General features: G+C 34.6%; 1 pseudogene; it reads right to left on the minus strand.

Annotated features, from left to right (window-relative positions):
• Positions 1–3,798: 3,798 nt before the first annotated feature.
• On the minus strand, positions 3,799–5,747 carry LOC112497216 (tobamovirus multiplication protein 2A-like; annotated as a pseudogene).
• Positions 5,748–16,935: the final 11,188 nt, after the last annotated feature.

Below are 16,935 nucleotides of genomic sequence, written 5' to 3' on the forward strand. Positions count from 1 at the left end.
GTAATTGTTCACATATTAAGTAACGAATTATAAATCGACACGTGGCTAAATAAAAAATAATAATTTGTGATAAAAAATAATTCTATCATAAAACCATCATTAATTCATGATAAAAAATAATTCTAACACAAACTCATCATTAATCCATGATAAAAAATAATTATATCATAAAACCATCATTAATCCGTGATAGAAAATAATTCTATCACAAAGCCATCATTAATTCATGATAGATTGAAAATTATGTCACAAGTCTATCATAATTTTATGATATACCCAGAATCTGTCTTAAGTTGTCTGTCATCTATTAACAATTTTCTTGTAGTGTGGGTTGGAAAAAAAAAAGAAATTAAAGTTAGTAAGTTTTGTACTTACACCAAATTAATTTTTATGATTTTCTAACTTTGCTTGTTGTAGGCTTGGCTTTTCGAAGTGATCGAGCGAATACCATCACAGTGGGCTGTAAAAACAAACAATCAGATTCCCCGTATCTTAAAGTAGAAGGCATTTGTTTCTTCGAAAATAACTTATGATGCGGTGCATTCATTTTTCAACAACAACACTCGTATTGTAAGTATTATATATATAAAACAACTGGCAATATTACTAAGTAATAAAAAGTTATTATAACATAAAATTTGGTCAATTGTATAACAAGCGAATGTTATGCAAACCATTTAGCCAGAGGCAAACGAGAAAGTCCAAAATTATTAGAAGTCTGTGGAGGATTACGTACCATATATCTCAAGATGGGTTCGTAATGTAGGGGGCGTGGAGCACATTATATACATTGTTTATAATATTATTGAAGCTCGATAATTTTGCCAATTATTTACTCATTTTTCACGTACTATGTGCATCATCAACATAGTGGAGACCGGCAAAAAACATTGTGGGTTTGATTCATTTTGATGCAAGCTTCGAAACAGTATATTATGTGCAAAAAATAGACAGATTCGTTTTGTGAAATCTGAATTACAAGTGCCCGTCGCACAAAAATTTAGATTATGTTGGTGTGACGAGCACTTGTCGTACAAAATTTCGTACATTGGGTGCTGCCCATTGTGTGCATCTTCATGAATTGCTCAGCAACCATTGCAAGATATTCTCGAAAACGCACTCTAACAATGCATCAACACCACCAACAACCTCCACCACCACCACCACCAACCCCACAACACAACATAAGAATAAAATAAAGCATTTATTCGAAATTGCTAGCCTAAGGTTTTTGAACTTCAATCGTTGATTTCAGAGGTCTTGACTGCTATTGGACTTGATTTCAGTGAGATTGATGTTGTTGGACGTGATTTTGGTGAGATTGGCCGCCGATGATGGACTCCGAAGTTGCTCTACGGTGCTGGCGATAAGTGAGAGGTTTGGGTGAGTGAGAGATTTTGGTGAGCCTAGGTGAGATTGACAGGGGTAATTTGGTCCAAAATGTTGTTGATTGGCTAGTTTTGATAGAAAAAAACTTATATGGTTAGTTTTGTAATTTGGTAAACTTTTATGGTTATTTTCGTAAATTTCCCTAATAGAAACCTCTTTTTCCAGTTATTTTTATTTAATTCTAAAAATTTCTTTTTTTCTTTTTAAATAAACTCTTCTATTTTTTATTTAATTTTTTTACTATTAGTACTCAAAGTAGTATTGTGCCATTTTTCTTTTCTTTAACAATCTTGTTGTTATCCTACAAATAAATTAAAAATGATGAATTTTTTAATGTCAATCATTATGTTAAATTATACACATTTTAGATTATAATTTGATAACAATCTTAAGTAAAACATTCGTAATAGGTAATAAAAAAGAAAAGAAAAACAAACAATTCTAAAATGTTTGTAATTTATTTTAGTTAGATAAGAGTGACGGGTACAAAACAAAAAGAAAAAGAAAAATGAATTGATTATGAATACAAGTAATTTGTTGGAAAATTTTTTAGTGTGTTTAATTCTTATCTGTCCTTAAATATAATTTTATTTAATGTGGTTTTATAAGGATAATGAAGGCGGGTGCCAATAGCTTCTCTCTTTATTGATTTGAAGATAATTCGATTTATTGAACAAACTAATTAGATCTATTTTCTAATACATGCACACAGTTTTATCTATAAAAATATTAAAAAGTGGCCACTAGTCAAAATTAATTGCTTCGAATTACATTCATGGATTTAAATGAATTTGATTAATTGGATTTTGAAAAATAACTAACCTAATTGTATCTAGCAATAGTCCTCAAGAGTATGACCAAGTTTTTTTTAGACAACTTTATTTAATTAGCCATCTTAGTTTAAATCTTGGGTAAGAAGGACTGAAAAATGAATTTTGCTTTGCTACTCCTTCAAAAAAAAAAACAAATGTACGTTGCAATAAATCTTGACCAAGGTGATTGTTTCCCGAGGTCAACTTGTGCGTTATTTTAAATCCTCATGTAAAATTTTCAATTTTATGATCACAAAATTTAAATTATTATATTATTTTTAAATAACTCATATACTAATCACCAATCTATATGAAAAAATTATTTTAATTTCCTCCAACACTTCAGTTTAAAGATGGATTATATATTTAGAAACAAAAATAAATGAGGAGAAATTATTATTCAGTTTCCGTATATGATTATGACATCGGTTCAGAACACAGAGGCGTGTTTAAACGGAAGTGTACATGCATTGCCATTCACTATCTTTTCTAGTAAGGTAATTCAAATCCCTTTTGTTTTTACCACTACCCCCTATTCTAAGCACACACCATCAATCCAAAGATACTACAAACGGCCTAATATGCTTAATTGTCAGCTGGCCCAATAACCCCAATAGATATATCTCTCCGAAGTCCTAGCGAATAAGCGCCATTGCTCATATCTAGAAACAAGAGTTTGTAATATATTCTCAAACGTTGCTAAAATGTTTTATGGATAATATAGAACATAGAAGTGTTTCAATTTAGAATTTTAAAGTGCAGAAAAATGCATATATTGTGTGATTTATTCGCTTCAAGTTTTAAGCCTTTTAAACAGCATGGTTTTAAAATTTTTTTCATATTATTTGGGATTTTAAAATACCGGACCAAAAAATTACTAATATATAACATTATATTATTTGCCAATATTACATTAATAATATTTAACTAGTATAAGTGTTATAGATTAAGATTCACTGTCGAGCTAAATTTTTACTGATCATTGAATCAATAATAAGAATTACTCTATTTTTTTAAAATAAAAATTCATCCAAACCTTGGAGGGTAGAAAGTTTTATTTAGGAATTTTTGGAACCTTAGAGGGTAGAAATCTTAGAACCTGAAATATTTTTTCTAGGAGATTTATCTTAGGAACTTTGAACATGGGGACTTGGGAGGTTAGAAATCTCATAATCTAGGAGGTTTTATCTTAGATGGTTTGTCCTAAAAACCTTAGAACATAGAAATCTTGAAACCTAGGAGGCTTTTCTTTTTTAGCAATTTGTTTGATTGTTTTTTAGGTTTCCTATATGAGGCATGGAACGGAGCCACCACGAAAAAGTTTTTGGAGTTATGAAAGAAATTTCAAGTTCATGTTGGTTATGGGTTGAAAGCAGGAATTAAACTCTATGAGATATATTCTTATGTCGTTCTTTAATAGCTTAATGGTAGATCGATTGACTGTTAATTGGCTAGTTGTCGATTCGAATCCTACTCAGGGAGTTTTTTTTTTTTTGGAATGGTTATAACTCTTAAACAATGTGCATTTGTCTTCTTGAAGACACCACTATCCAATAAAGCAATTGAGTTCAGATTTTGAGGGACATTCATAAACTCTTTACATGATAGTGCATCAGCTTCTTTCTTTTGCTGGCTGCGTAGCCACTTGTTAGAACCTGCGTGATTCAGACAGGCATATGTGAACTTAGATGTATCAAGCGCGTATTTTCTCTCTTATGGGTACTCCAAGAATCATTTCTGCTAGGACGTTGATCAATGGAACTAATAACAGGCGCAACTGTTCAGGAGGTGTTGGCCTATTGATCAAAGGTTGCTGAATCTGTTGCCTTAGTGCAATGAGCTCATCATCATAGTTATACTCCATTGGTCTGTTTGTTGTCCAGACTATGATAGCTAATGGGAAAATCAAAGCCTACAAAATAATAATTCCTAGAGCAACCCATTTTACAGTATTCTAGTTTTCTTTTAGAAAATCATATATCATGTTAAAGTTACCAATTTTGTCAATAGAAAACTCTTCTCCCTAGGATTTGTCAAAGGAAACGAAGGTTGTACATTCCAATTCAACCAGGAACAACAAGATCACTAACATTGAATAGAGATGGCAATTTAACTCAAGTCGGGCCTAGAACCAGATGATCGTGGATAATTTGGGCCAAGTTCAACCCCTACCGGATCAAAGTAAATTCGATGTCTGATGAAATTTTATTGATCCGGACGTATTCAGGTCTAGATCTCAAAACTTAAACTTGGATATCTTTATCTTAATATTATTTTTTAATTATTTTTAATATAAATAGAGAAAGAAATAGACCATGCCCTAATTCACACTTTTATAGCGCCACCAAAGCCATTTTTTTCCCTCTTTCTTCAACTCTTCTCTTTATCAAATCATCGTTGTCACTTGTCATCACTTTGCCACCTTTGTTGTGTTCATGTTCATCATTATCGTCAACCTTTGTTTGTCTAGCTATGTCACGAGTTTTGGCTATCGTTTGTCTACCTTCACGAACCACGATCGCAACTGTGATTCTATGTTCATCATCATCATCATATCATCAACAGCCGTTGTTTGTTGCTTCACCGGACGCTGATCCTTGAAGTTCATAAATACAGTATCCGTGAATTGTGAGTTTGAATTTTAGACTCATGAATTTCTATTTTGTGAATGTTATGTTATGGATTTGTATTTGTGAATGTTTTATTTTTTTGAAACACTAAAATTTAGAATATGTATTTATATTATTTTTTTCAAAATCTAGATTTGTATTTAATTTTCTTAATTTTTTTTTTGTATTTGTATGTGATTCGTGCTTAAAACCTACAATCTAAAAATCTAAATTTTTACGGGTTTGACCCAGACCAGTCCTGCAGGTGAAAAATTTAGTTTAAATTCAGGTTCGGTAAAACATACTGGAACTGGGAATGACAAACCCAGACCCAAACTTAGATTTTGTTATCCCTAATACTGAATAACATGTTAGGCAACATCCATTTCATATTGTAGCAACATGTTAGGCAACATCCATGTCATACTGTAGCACTGGTGCAACCAAACACAAGAGATGATAAAGAGAACAACTCTAACATCAATAACTATTTGTATGAACTAAGCTCTTGGCAACTTGTCGAAAATATTGTCCGCTAAAGACAACCATAAGCATAGGCCGATCAAGCTGTAAGGAGCCTTCATCACCACTCACAGGTGAAACTGTACCTAAATCATCAGCTCTTTGGTATTCGACAAACAAGTAAATCCATAACCAATCATTGAGCAAGAGATTCGAGATTGTGCTACAAAGAAACATAAATCAGCTGCTTTGCTGTTCTCCTAGCTCATCAATAGGATTTGTGAAGCCTCTGGAGTCAAATTTGTCGAAAGTAATGAAAGGGTTAAAAATGAGGGGGCCTTCACAGCAAAGACAGTGGAGAGAATTACTGGAGAATCATCTGCTGCAGCAACACCAGAGCACCCAACCACAACAAAATCAGTGAAAGCCATTGGAATTGGGAAAATTATGCAAGATCTGAATGACAGCTTGAATGCACGGAGAAAAGAACAAAAATAAAAAAAATAAGAGCCTTTGGGCCTACTTGTTGCACATAGAAGCTCAAAAACACAAGTTGGCAGTTTATATGCAAACTAAGAATGCAGACTTCCCTGAGTCCTTGCTGCAGCAATATAATTTTCAGAAAGTAGCAGAGACTATTCCAACAGATGAAGCAACAGATGAAAGTGAAGAAAAGGAAGATATTGGTGCGAATTAGAATCAGAAGAAGAAGGAAAAGAAAGGGAACAAGCTGCAGATGGAGAATAGATTGGGGAGGAGAAGGAAGAGGAGTCACCTGTAGAAGCCCTTCAAATCAAAAGTAAACAGAAGACCCTATTTGATGAGAATTCAAATGCAGAGGACCAAGATGATAATGATGCAGCTTTTGAAGAGGCTATAAGCTGGACTACCGGGACAGAAGAAGAGAAGAAAAAGTTAAAGGAGCTCATTGCTGTCATAACTGCTAAGAAACCTGCAACAACACCTCCTACATCAGCTGCAGCAAAGAAGCCTCCTAAGAAACCTACTATCAAAACTCCCAGAGTTGCCAGCAAAAGAAAGGGGGTACAGACTTCTGGAGCAGCTGGTTCTCAACTTTCTTGATTTCCTTGATTTAATTGGCAAAGCTTTGGCAGTTAAAGACCTCGCTCGTTCCTTCTACGTCGGAGCTACTTCTTGCGTCAGCACTGTAGTTTACTTCTTACATCTACAGATTTGTGAATAAAGTCCGAAATGGATTTCAGAGTTCACAAACTCATTTTTGCTTCAAACTTCTGCCTCTATATCTTTGCATTTGTCATAGAACTTCCAATAATCTCCAAAACTGGAACCTTTTTCCCCCATTGCCATTTCTTTCCATTAGATGGATTCTGCATTTCTAAAATTCTATCAGAAATGGGGAATGGTCAGAGCTCCTTGCCTCATTATTTGTGACATCTGCGCCTTAACTATGTCGATCCATCAAGAAGAGCAGAAAAACTTGTATACTGTGTCTTGAATTAGATCACCGACCGTTCTCTTATTCGTCCATGTAAAAAGTTCCCCACAAATCCCAAATCAGCCAAGTCGCTGTCCATGAGTGCCTCCTGAAAGGCCACAGTATCCCCTGGTTTGCCAATTCTCTTCACCATCGTTAATAAAAGTGTCAATCTGATTGCTGGAAGATGAAAGTAGTTTGAGATCAATATCCTTATTCCAAAACAACGCCAAACCCCCATTTAGTCCAACTGTGCTTACCGAGAAAAAATAGATGTTAGCCAGTCTATGTTTCAAAAATTCATTCTTTGTTTCTCTCAGGAACACAATATTAGGCTGGCGCTTATGGAAAATCTCTCGTAATGTACGGAATCCAAACCCCAAATGTTCCAACGTAAAGCTGTTTGCGACAGGTACCAGTCTCCTCATTGCAGACAATAGTTTGAGAAAAGGTCATATCAGATTCTGTAACTTTTGTGCGATCAGCTTGTGTCTCACTAGGCTTTTTCTTTGTGGGTCCTAAGTCCTTACCCTCTTCAAACTTTTTGGACCATACAGTTTTGAGTCGAATTTTCTTTCCTTCGGATTCCAATTATCATCGTTTGGGCTGTGCTGGACTTTGAAGGATTGAGGCTGAACCTGAAGGTTGGGCAAGTGATTTTTCTTCAACAGGAGCTTCATTTTGTTTTAAATTGGAGGCTAATCCCACCTCATCCTTAGTGGGGACAATAACTTTTTTTTTTTTTTAAATCTCTGCCCAAAACTTTTGTTTGTTTGGGGAGCTCTTTGGATTGATTACTGCTGATGCAAGTCCTTCCTGTTATTGAGCTGCACTGTTCTGTTCAAACGCTGACCTGAAATCGGTTGCATTTCCTTATTTTTGGAGCTCCATAGTCGTTGAGATGAACCAGGTGCTTTCAGCCATAAAATGCTTTTGATCTACCGTGCTTCCCTCATTATTGTTACTGGAGACAGGATCATAGCATTCTCCGTGCAAATTTCCAAGACATCCACACTTGAAATAGAAATCGGGAAGACTTTCATAGAGCTGCGGCAGTGTTGTTATTTCTTCACTGCCCTTCAATTTGAACCTTAGCACTCTCTTCAATGGCCTGAGAAAAAGGGTACGATCTTGCACTACCTAGCCCAACCGGTGAATTAGATTTTAGGTTTTTCAATTGGTTGCTTGAAAGAAAGCGCTTTGAAAAGCACTCCAATCAAGTGAAGCAACATGCCCTATGGCATGAGAAAAAAAAAGTGCGATCTCGCACTCGGTTGCTTTACTTTAACTGCTGTGTTACTATTATTCATATCTATGGGTTTGTGGCTTGCATTGCATTTCATTTGCATGCCATATCAAAAGAGTAGAGACATCATCAGACATGTACCCATTTTTCAATTGATTTATGTTTTGAGTTCGTTGGAATTGTTTTCGTCTTGGTTTCTATTTTATTAACCTTGGAAATCAGAAGCTGATGTTTTTCAGAGATATCTACTGAGTTGGAAATTAGAGGCTGATATGTCTTTCATATATGTTTCAGCGGGGAGTTGAAGCTGATAAAGAAAGAAGACGGGAGACTCCTCTTCAATTCTTCCAGGTTTCATATACATACATATATATATATACATATATACATATATATGTATGTATGTATATATATATATATATACATATATATATATATATATATACATGTACATATATATATATGTATATATATATATATATATATATATATATATACATATATATATATATACATGTATATATATATATACATATACATATATATATATATATATATTTTGGAAATGATGTCCTCATTGAGGTCAAGCTCTTGGAGTCTTTTGTTCATTCTGCAGAACTTTGCAGTATGACCTTTCATGCCACATTTAAAACACGTAGCATCTTTGAAATTGAATGGGGTTTTAGGTTTGGCTTTAAATTCTTTCTTCTTAGAGAAACTATGTTTCTTATAAGGCCTTGAAGGTTTCTTATAAGGAAGTTTCCTAAGATCATGAAAGGGTTTCCTATGGCTTTTAGACTTGTAATGTTTCTTGTAAGGTTTCGAAGAACACTTACCATTACAGTCTTTGGAAGTAGAAGCTTTAAAGGGGTCATAGTTGAATTGCTTACAGAAACTGCCTAATTCTTGCTTAGATCTCCTAAGCTCCTGCTTCAGACGTTTCTGTAATTTCAAATCTTGACAGATCTTTAAACCTTCTTTATTGACAAAACTGACTAGTTCACCATAAGTGAGCTCGTCATAAGGAATACGATTGTCATAAAGAGCTTTGATGGAATTCCTAACCTTTTCTCCCAATAGGGTGGGTAAACCTGCAAGGAATTTTTCCTTCCAAGTTACATGATTTGCATCATCCCTAAGGAAGAGTCTAGTAAAGAAAGTGGTTTTGTACTCTTGGAAATCACTGAGTTTTCTACACCTTAGGTTGTGTAGTAACTCGGCGTTTTTGTCTCTAAGGTGAGAAGGGTCACCTATGAAGTGAAGGGAAATGGTCAATATCAGGGTGGCAACAGCATCCTGAATTGGGTTATTGAATTCGTCAAGAATGGGAGCGCCATTCTCATCGGTTTGGATGGCATTTAAGATCTCTAATTGCTGCAAATTAGTGAGAAGATGATCCCACCATCCTTTAAGTTGACCAGTAAAACCCGCAATTAGGATTTCTGCAATGGCCTTGTCAGAAGTTCCTGATTGGGTTTTATAGGCATTGGCTGCCATGGTCATTTGCTGCAATACACCTAGGATGTTGTATTCGGACATTCCATCTATATTCCACTCATAGACAGAGGATGCATTATATCGAGCTTGATTTAATGCACTAGGCCTGTTGTCTATAGTCAAATCAGGTGGAGATTTGGAAGTAGGGATAGCAAGTTCCCAATGGATTTTATTGGCTTTAGAAACAGGTTCTTCGGTAAAGGCTTCTAGATCAGAAGAGGCAATAGAAACCTGGTCTTGTTCAAGTACTCCTATCTTGCTGGATTGAGGAGTATCTGGAGCAATTTGGATTTTACTAGATGAGGAAGAAGTAGCTTCTATCCTATCTAGTTGTTCTCTGATGGCTTTGGCAAAATCCGATTTTGATTCATGGACAAGCTTTTGGCTAGTTTTCGAAACCTGAAAGGGTTTGAAAATAGGTTCCTTAAGCTTTTTATCAGAATCTGACTTTGAAGGAATAGGCTTTGGACTAGGAGAAGCAGATATAGTCGACTGTTGGAATTGGTTCTCTATTCTAGTCAACTGTTTTCCTATAGTATTTAAGTTAGTATTACAGAAATTATTCTGCTGAATAATACTACTTAAATTACTATCAGTATCATTTGGTTTAGGGATTTTGTATGGTGAAGCTCTAATTTCTATAGGAGGTTCGCCGTGGTCAACGGTTACACTCCGGAAGGGTGGATGCTCAGAATCGACAGTTCTATTACTTTCGGAGAGTTTCCATTCAGTGGTCTTCTTCCTAATAGTAATAGGGTTTAACTCTTTGAAGGGGTAAGAGATGTTGTTATTAGAAGAATATATCTCGAACCAATCAAAAAACAATATATGAACTTGATGAAGATTCACAAATTCATAATAAGTTTGTTAGATTTCTTTTCTTTGATTTAAAAAATGTTTGAAAAACCAAGATCTTTTTTCTTTGTTTAAATCAGAATAAAAATCTTTATGCAGAAAAGCTTTATTTAATTCAAATTTCTTTTCAATGACATTAATAACATTTTCTGTAACAGCAGAAAATGTAGGGGAAGTTGGAGGAGAAGGTTCCTTCTCTTCCTGCCTTTGTTCTTGTTGACTACTAGTGTAAATAGGATGTGGAACACTAGTGGCATAGTCAACAGATCGTATAGAAGTGCTAGGTATATCTGAGGTTGAAAACCTAGGTTGATTTTGAAAGGGAAGATTTATAACAGAAGGGACTTTTGTAAATTTCCTTTCTAATGAAGGAATGTTTGAACACGATGTTCTATCAGAAAATCTGGATGAGGTGGATCTTCTGAATGACAATTTGACTTTTCCATCGGAATACTGAGTCACATTTTGCAACTATGTATTAGGCTCAAGTTGTTTTGGAATCGCTGGTGGAGCGGCTCCTTCAAGAATCCATTCTTCTGGAAGATGGACATCTTTCCATTGAATAGGTTTTGGAATGACAGTGTTGGCTCTAGACAAATCAGTCTGCAAGAGAAGAGTCTCATCTCTTTTTGACTGGAATTTATGTTGTGTACTGAATGCAGTGATCATTGCCTTATACGAGATTTTAAAAATTAAGGCAACTGGGATGGATCCCTCAATCATATTATAATTGTGGGTCTTGATTTGTAAAATCATGCTTTTCAAAATATTTTTATCTTTAAGTGAAATTGTTATGTTTGGATAACAATCAAATGAAATTGGACCTTTACAAAGACTGGATTCGATGCTACTTAGCAAAGAATCATCAAAAGAGATGAATCGTCCATCTCTTAGGACAGCAAGGATGGAAGTATCCAAGCCTTCTTTGGTTAAGGGTTTTATTCCGACTTGAATAAGACCGATGTGAACATAGTTGAAATTCTTTTCTCTTAATTTCTTTAAAGAATGCTCAGAAAACAAGTGAATTGTTTCAAAAGGATTTGAAAGAGTTATATCACGTTCTTCAGTTTTTATGATATAATCATTCTTTAAAAAATCAAGCTTTTTTGTTTTGTAAATCTTTTCTTTAGAAATTTTTGGAAGTTCCCAACAATCAATTGCTTTATCAAAGTTCTCAATAAAGAATTCTTCTGAACTCACAACATGCTTTGAATTACTAGTCTTCCCGGAAGAAGAGCTAGAAAAGGATGATGTTCTACAGTGTATAGGGTCCATGGGTAAAAACCTATGGTCTATCTATGGTTTTGTCAGAATGGCTACAGGTATGGTTTTACAGCCCTAGACGGATGACCTTATCCTAAGACGGGACTTACTACCAGTAAGGATTCACCACACAACAAAACTTCAAAATAAAACACAAGTCTTTAAACACAGAACTATAAACTGCTTTACACTATCCTCCCCTTGGCTCTGATACCAGAAGGATATAGGATCGAAGGATGGATGTGCTTTCGTAGGATTTCAATATTAAAACTCAAATTAAACAATTAATGGATCGGTTTTTCCAAATTTTAAAATAATAAATTACCAGCTTTGAATATAGAGTTCTTTGGGTCATACAGTGATCAAACAAATTTGAACGCGGTTAGTCAAATTTTAATAACTAATTGGTACGTGGCGTTGTTAAACCAGATCGATGCTACACAAAGTGAAGCCTTTTGACCCAGATCTGACTTAGAACAGATCAATAGTCCGCACGTTCGGGTTTCCAGCCGATATACCAACTCAGTTTTATTTTACCAAATAAAGTTAAGTTGTTTTAAACGTGGTTGATTCTTTTTATTGGGCTATTATCAGATTTAGATTAGGTTCTTTAAAAGGTTTGGGTACATACACAGTACCAGATCCGGATCCCGGAAATAGTGCTCTGAAGGAATGGAGGGAGAAGAGAAGATTTACAACTGAGGATCGAGATCTGGTCTCTTTGCCTCAGAGGAACGTACAGTTTATATGGCAGATCTGATAGAGATCAGTCTGCAAGCATGCTTTGTAAAATAAAATGCTTTGAAATTAAATTGCAGAAATTTAAATTACATAAAGTAAATTGCAGAAAAGTAAATGCTTTAAAGTAAATTGCGAGAATTTAAATTACATTAAGCTTTAAAAATTTAAAGAATTGAAATTTAAACATACATCTTTGCTTTGGTTGGCTTTTACAAATTTTCAAATCTTTCCAGAAGGGAAGATTGAAAGACGGGAAGATTGAAGGTAAAGAACTAGTCTGATCACCCAAAGCTCTGTGATAGAACTATTGTGTAAACAGAAAATTTCTTTGGAACCCTTCGGAGAGAGAGATTTTTAGAGAGAAGGGGGAGAAGTAGAGAGAGAAACTCTGAAATGAAAAATGAAAAACCTGAGGAGTCTAAGTCTTCCTCTCGGTTTATATACAAAAATCTTTAAACTGTTCACTGTAGCGGGACTTTAAGTGCACAGTAACATCTGGAACTCTGCACTGTTCACTGTAGCGGGATTTTAAGTGCACAGTAACAATTGGATCGTATCTTTGAATAGTAGATGCTTTGTATAAATACGGAAATATAGGCTGACGAACAATACGGGTGAAGAGACATGTGCGCTCTCACTTGTGTCCAGGGGACCACCCGAAAAATAAATTATTTCTTTCTTGTTTTTTTTTAAAGTAAATAATCAAATAATTATTTACAATGCTTTATCGGAGAGAAAATGCCGAAACAGTCATCTTCATTATCATCTCCGAGAGAAATGAAAGGCTCTTCATCATCATCAATATCTTCATCTTCATCTTCAGAGGAATCTGCAGCTGAGGACTTTGATCGTGAGGCGAGGAGCTGTTCCATGGCTTTGAAGTACTCATCTTCAGTTTTGGCGCTTGCCAAAAGAGACTGGGCTTTGGATTTTTGGGTTAGGAAGGTCTGTTGGGCTTTAGAGGCTTCCAGGGTTGGTTGGAGGAGGTTTTTAGAGGAGAGCCAATCTTTGATCATATTAACAGTCAATTTGGACTGTTCATCAAATTTTGACCACCATTTGACTTTAAAGGTTCTTTGAAGGATGACTTGGGAATCTTGGGTATGGAAACGGAGGTTCCACGAACAGACCCAAGGTAGGAAGAAATTTGCACAAAAGCAAAGAAAGGGGGGAAATCTTTTTTCTGAGATAGAGGGTAAATAATGGGTTTTGAAGAGGTTTAGGCAATTTGCAGCGTTTGGTGTTAGGATTTGTGGAATTGGGCCAAAAAGATTCCACCAATGCTGAAACCAATTTGGAAGGCTTTGAACGGTTATCTTTGTGTTGAAGAAAAATAACCAAGAATGGGATTTTTTAGGGTTTTGGATAAAAAAGGTGTTATACCATGCTTGTTGGTAATCCCAGTAGGAAAAAGTCCGACAATGTGGTAAACGGGTTTCAAAATTTAGAGGGAAGGTTTTGTAATTGTGGAGTAGGTCACCCCACTGGTTTGGGCTCAATACTTTTAGGATTGTGGTCGTGGAATAAGTCGGTTCTGGATGGGCTTTGTCAAGAAAGAAATGCTTGAATTTAACTGACTCAGTTATTTCTAAAATGCTTTGATAGTAAGACTGGGGTTTTGTCAAATCCCATGGTTTGAAAAACCAGCCTTTGGGAAAAAACTTTGAAATGCTTTGAAAAGGATCAGAATGGTAAAATCCATCTTCTAGAGAAAGAATGTTTTGAAAATGGGTTTTATCAAACCAATCGGAGGTTTTCTTTGAAGGTGTTGGCTGAGAAAGCACAATTTGGGAAGATGAGCTTTCAGCAGAGACAACAACATTTTGGGAAGAGGGTTTTGTAATTTCAATTTCTTTTTGAGGAGAAATTTGGCTTTGAGAAAGGTTTTGAAGGGCGAGCATGAGCTCAGGAGATTTTGTAATGGAACTCATCCATTACTTTACTTGGTCATCAGAAGAAATAGATTTGTATTGGGAGCCATGTTCTTCAACCAGTTCGATCCAGGATTTGATGGGTATGGCTGAAGAAAGTAATTTTTCTTTGGAAGGGGTAGAAAGGGATTCTTTGGAAGGTTCTTGGGAACCAGTGTCTTTGAGAACTGCTTTACCTTTATTCTTCTTTGGCGGCATTATCTGTTTTGAAGAAATTCTCTGGTTAGAAAATCAGGAACAGAATTTTTATCACCTTTAATAAACTCGATATCAAAATCAAAAACACTTAAAATAGCTTGCCATCGTGCAAAAATCTGTTTTGATGCAATGTTTTGAACATCTTTTTCTAAAACATGTTTTGCAGCTTTGCAATCGATTCTAAGTAAAAATTTTTGATTTAGTAAATCACTTTGGAATTTAGATATGCATAAAACAATAGAAAGAATTTCTTTTTTGATAGTAGAATAATTTCTCTGGCAATCATTCCAATGAGCAGAAACATATTGTACTATCTGTTCTTTATCATTTTCCTTTTGTTTTAATATACCTCCATAACCTATGTCAGATGCATCAGTTTCAACAATTTTAGGTAATGCAGGATTTGCAAGAAATAAACTTGGAATATTTTTTACAGATTGCTTTATTAATCTAACAACTTTGGTATGTTCTTCTGACCATGCAACAAGATTCTTTTTTAACCTATCATGCAAAGGTTTAGATATCCTATTGATATTAGGACAAAAATCGAGAACATAATTTAGACTACCAAGAAATCTTTGTAATTGGGTTTTGTCCAAAATCTTGTCTGGGAATTTATCTGCAAACAAAAGAGATCTTTCAATTGGGGTGATAGTTCCTTTGGAAATATGATGACCTAGGAACCGGACTTTTGTTTGAAATAAAGAAATTTTTGAACTAGAAAGGGCTAACCCAGCTTTTTTAGTAACAAGGTGAAAAGTCTTTAAATGTTTGAAATGTTGATCAATACTTTGAGAAAAAATCAACACATCATCTATGTAAACAATGCAAAACTCAGAATAGGGATTATAAATATTGTTCATGATTCTTTGAAATTCTGAGGGTGCATTTTTCAAACCAAAAGGCATTACTGTCCATTCGTATTGTCCAAAGGGAACAGTAAAGGCTGTTTTATAGCGATCTTTAGGATGAATTTGTATTTGCCAAAAACCAGACTTCATGTCAAATTTAGAAAAAATGAAAGCTGAACAAAGTTTTTGGAGCAAATATTTTTTATTAGGTATTGGGTACCTAATCCATTTTAAAGCTTTATTCAAGGGTTTGTAATTTATCACAAGTCTAGGAACGCCTCTTTCAATTTCAGAATTTTTGTTGACATAAAAAGCGGCACAAGACCAAGGGGACCTTGACTTAACAATGAGTCCTTTGGACTCTAAATTTTTGATTTCATTTTTGCAATGTTGTTCTAAATCCATGTTCATCTGGATTGGACGTGCTTTGGTGGGTATTTGTTTTTCATCAAAAGAATTTTCATAAGGCAAATCTACCAAATGTTGTTTCCTATTCCAAAAAGCAGATGGTAAATCAGCACATATTTCTTTTTCAATAAGGTTTTTGAAATCGAGGATTTTTCTTTGTATAAAATCACTTTGTAGTTGACTTTCAATTCTTTGGAAATTTAAATCCTTTTGTAAACAAAATAAATCATCTTGCTTGGATTTAAGAATGGCATTGATTTTGTTTTGGTAAACAGAACAAGCTTTGACAATGTTTAGATTCCTAGTTTTTGGCTTTTCAATAAACGAGAAAACAAGGTCTCTGGATTTTGCTTTGAAATATATACCATCATAATTGACAGCATATGGGGTTATAAGATTTATAAAAGGGGTTCCTAAAATGATAGCATGGTGTATATCATTTGTAAGAACAAAAGAGGTTTTAAATTCAATTTTATTATTATAAATCGAGGCTTCAACTTTGGAACTAACATTCAATTTTGAATTGTTAGCAGCAGAAAGTCTTTCTTTTGTTTTTTCATGAAATCTTTTGGGAACGATCTCTTCTCTGATGCAATTTAAATCGGCGCCAGTATAAAAAAGGGCAATGGCGTCCATAGCAAAATCATCAGAAAAGATTAAAGTGACTTTAATCAAATACTTTCTTGTGGTGATTTGTTTTAAAACAAATAGGAAATCATTGGGTACAGACTCAATGTTTTCCACTTTAATTTCACCACCATCATCAGGATTAGATTCATTATCTGAATTATCCTGCAATTGTTTTTGTAAAAGAAGTTGGATAGTCTCAGAATCACTTTTTTGTTTTTCTTTTAAATCTCTGATTTCACATTTAATTTCTTTAATCTCTTTCTGAAGATCCTGGATATTAGGAACCATCTTTTTTGTTTTCTTTTTATCCAAAATTTGAGTAAGATCATACGAATTCTTTTTGATAATTGGAACCTTAGAAATCTCAGTAGAGGTTCCGGCTTTGTTGGAATCCATAGTTTTCAAAAGTTTATCAAGATAATCCTTTTGAAGGTTTGGATCAGAAATATGCTTTACAAGTTCAAGAAAAATCTCTTGGTCTTTAGTCAAAACATTGATTTTCTTTAAATAGGAATCTGAATCAGAATCGTTGCTGCTAGATGCAGAGGTGTCTGAATCAAATAACTCATCTACTTGGAGGGGGTCAC

The sequence above is a fragment of the Citrus sinensis genome, chromosome 2, assembly GCF_022201045.2.
Source record: "Citrus sinensis cultivar Valencia sweet orange chromosome 2, DVS_A1.0, whole genome shotgun sequence".
In the NCBI taxonomy this organism is placed as follows: domain Eukaryota; kingdom Viridiplantae; phylum Streptophyta; class Magnoliopsida; order Sapindales; family Rutaceae; genus Citrus; species Citrus sinensis.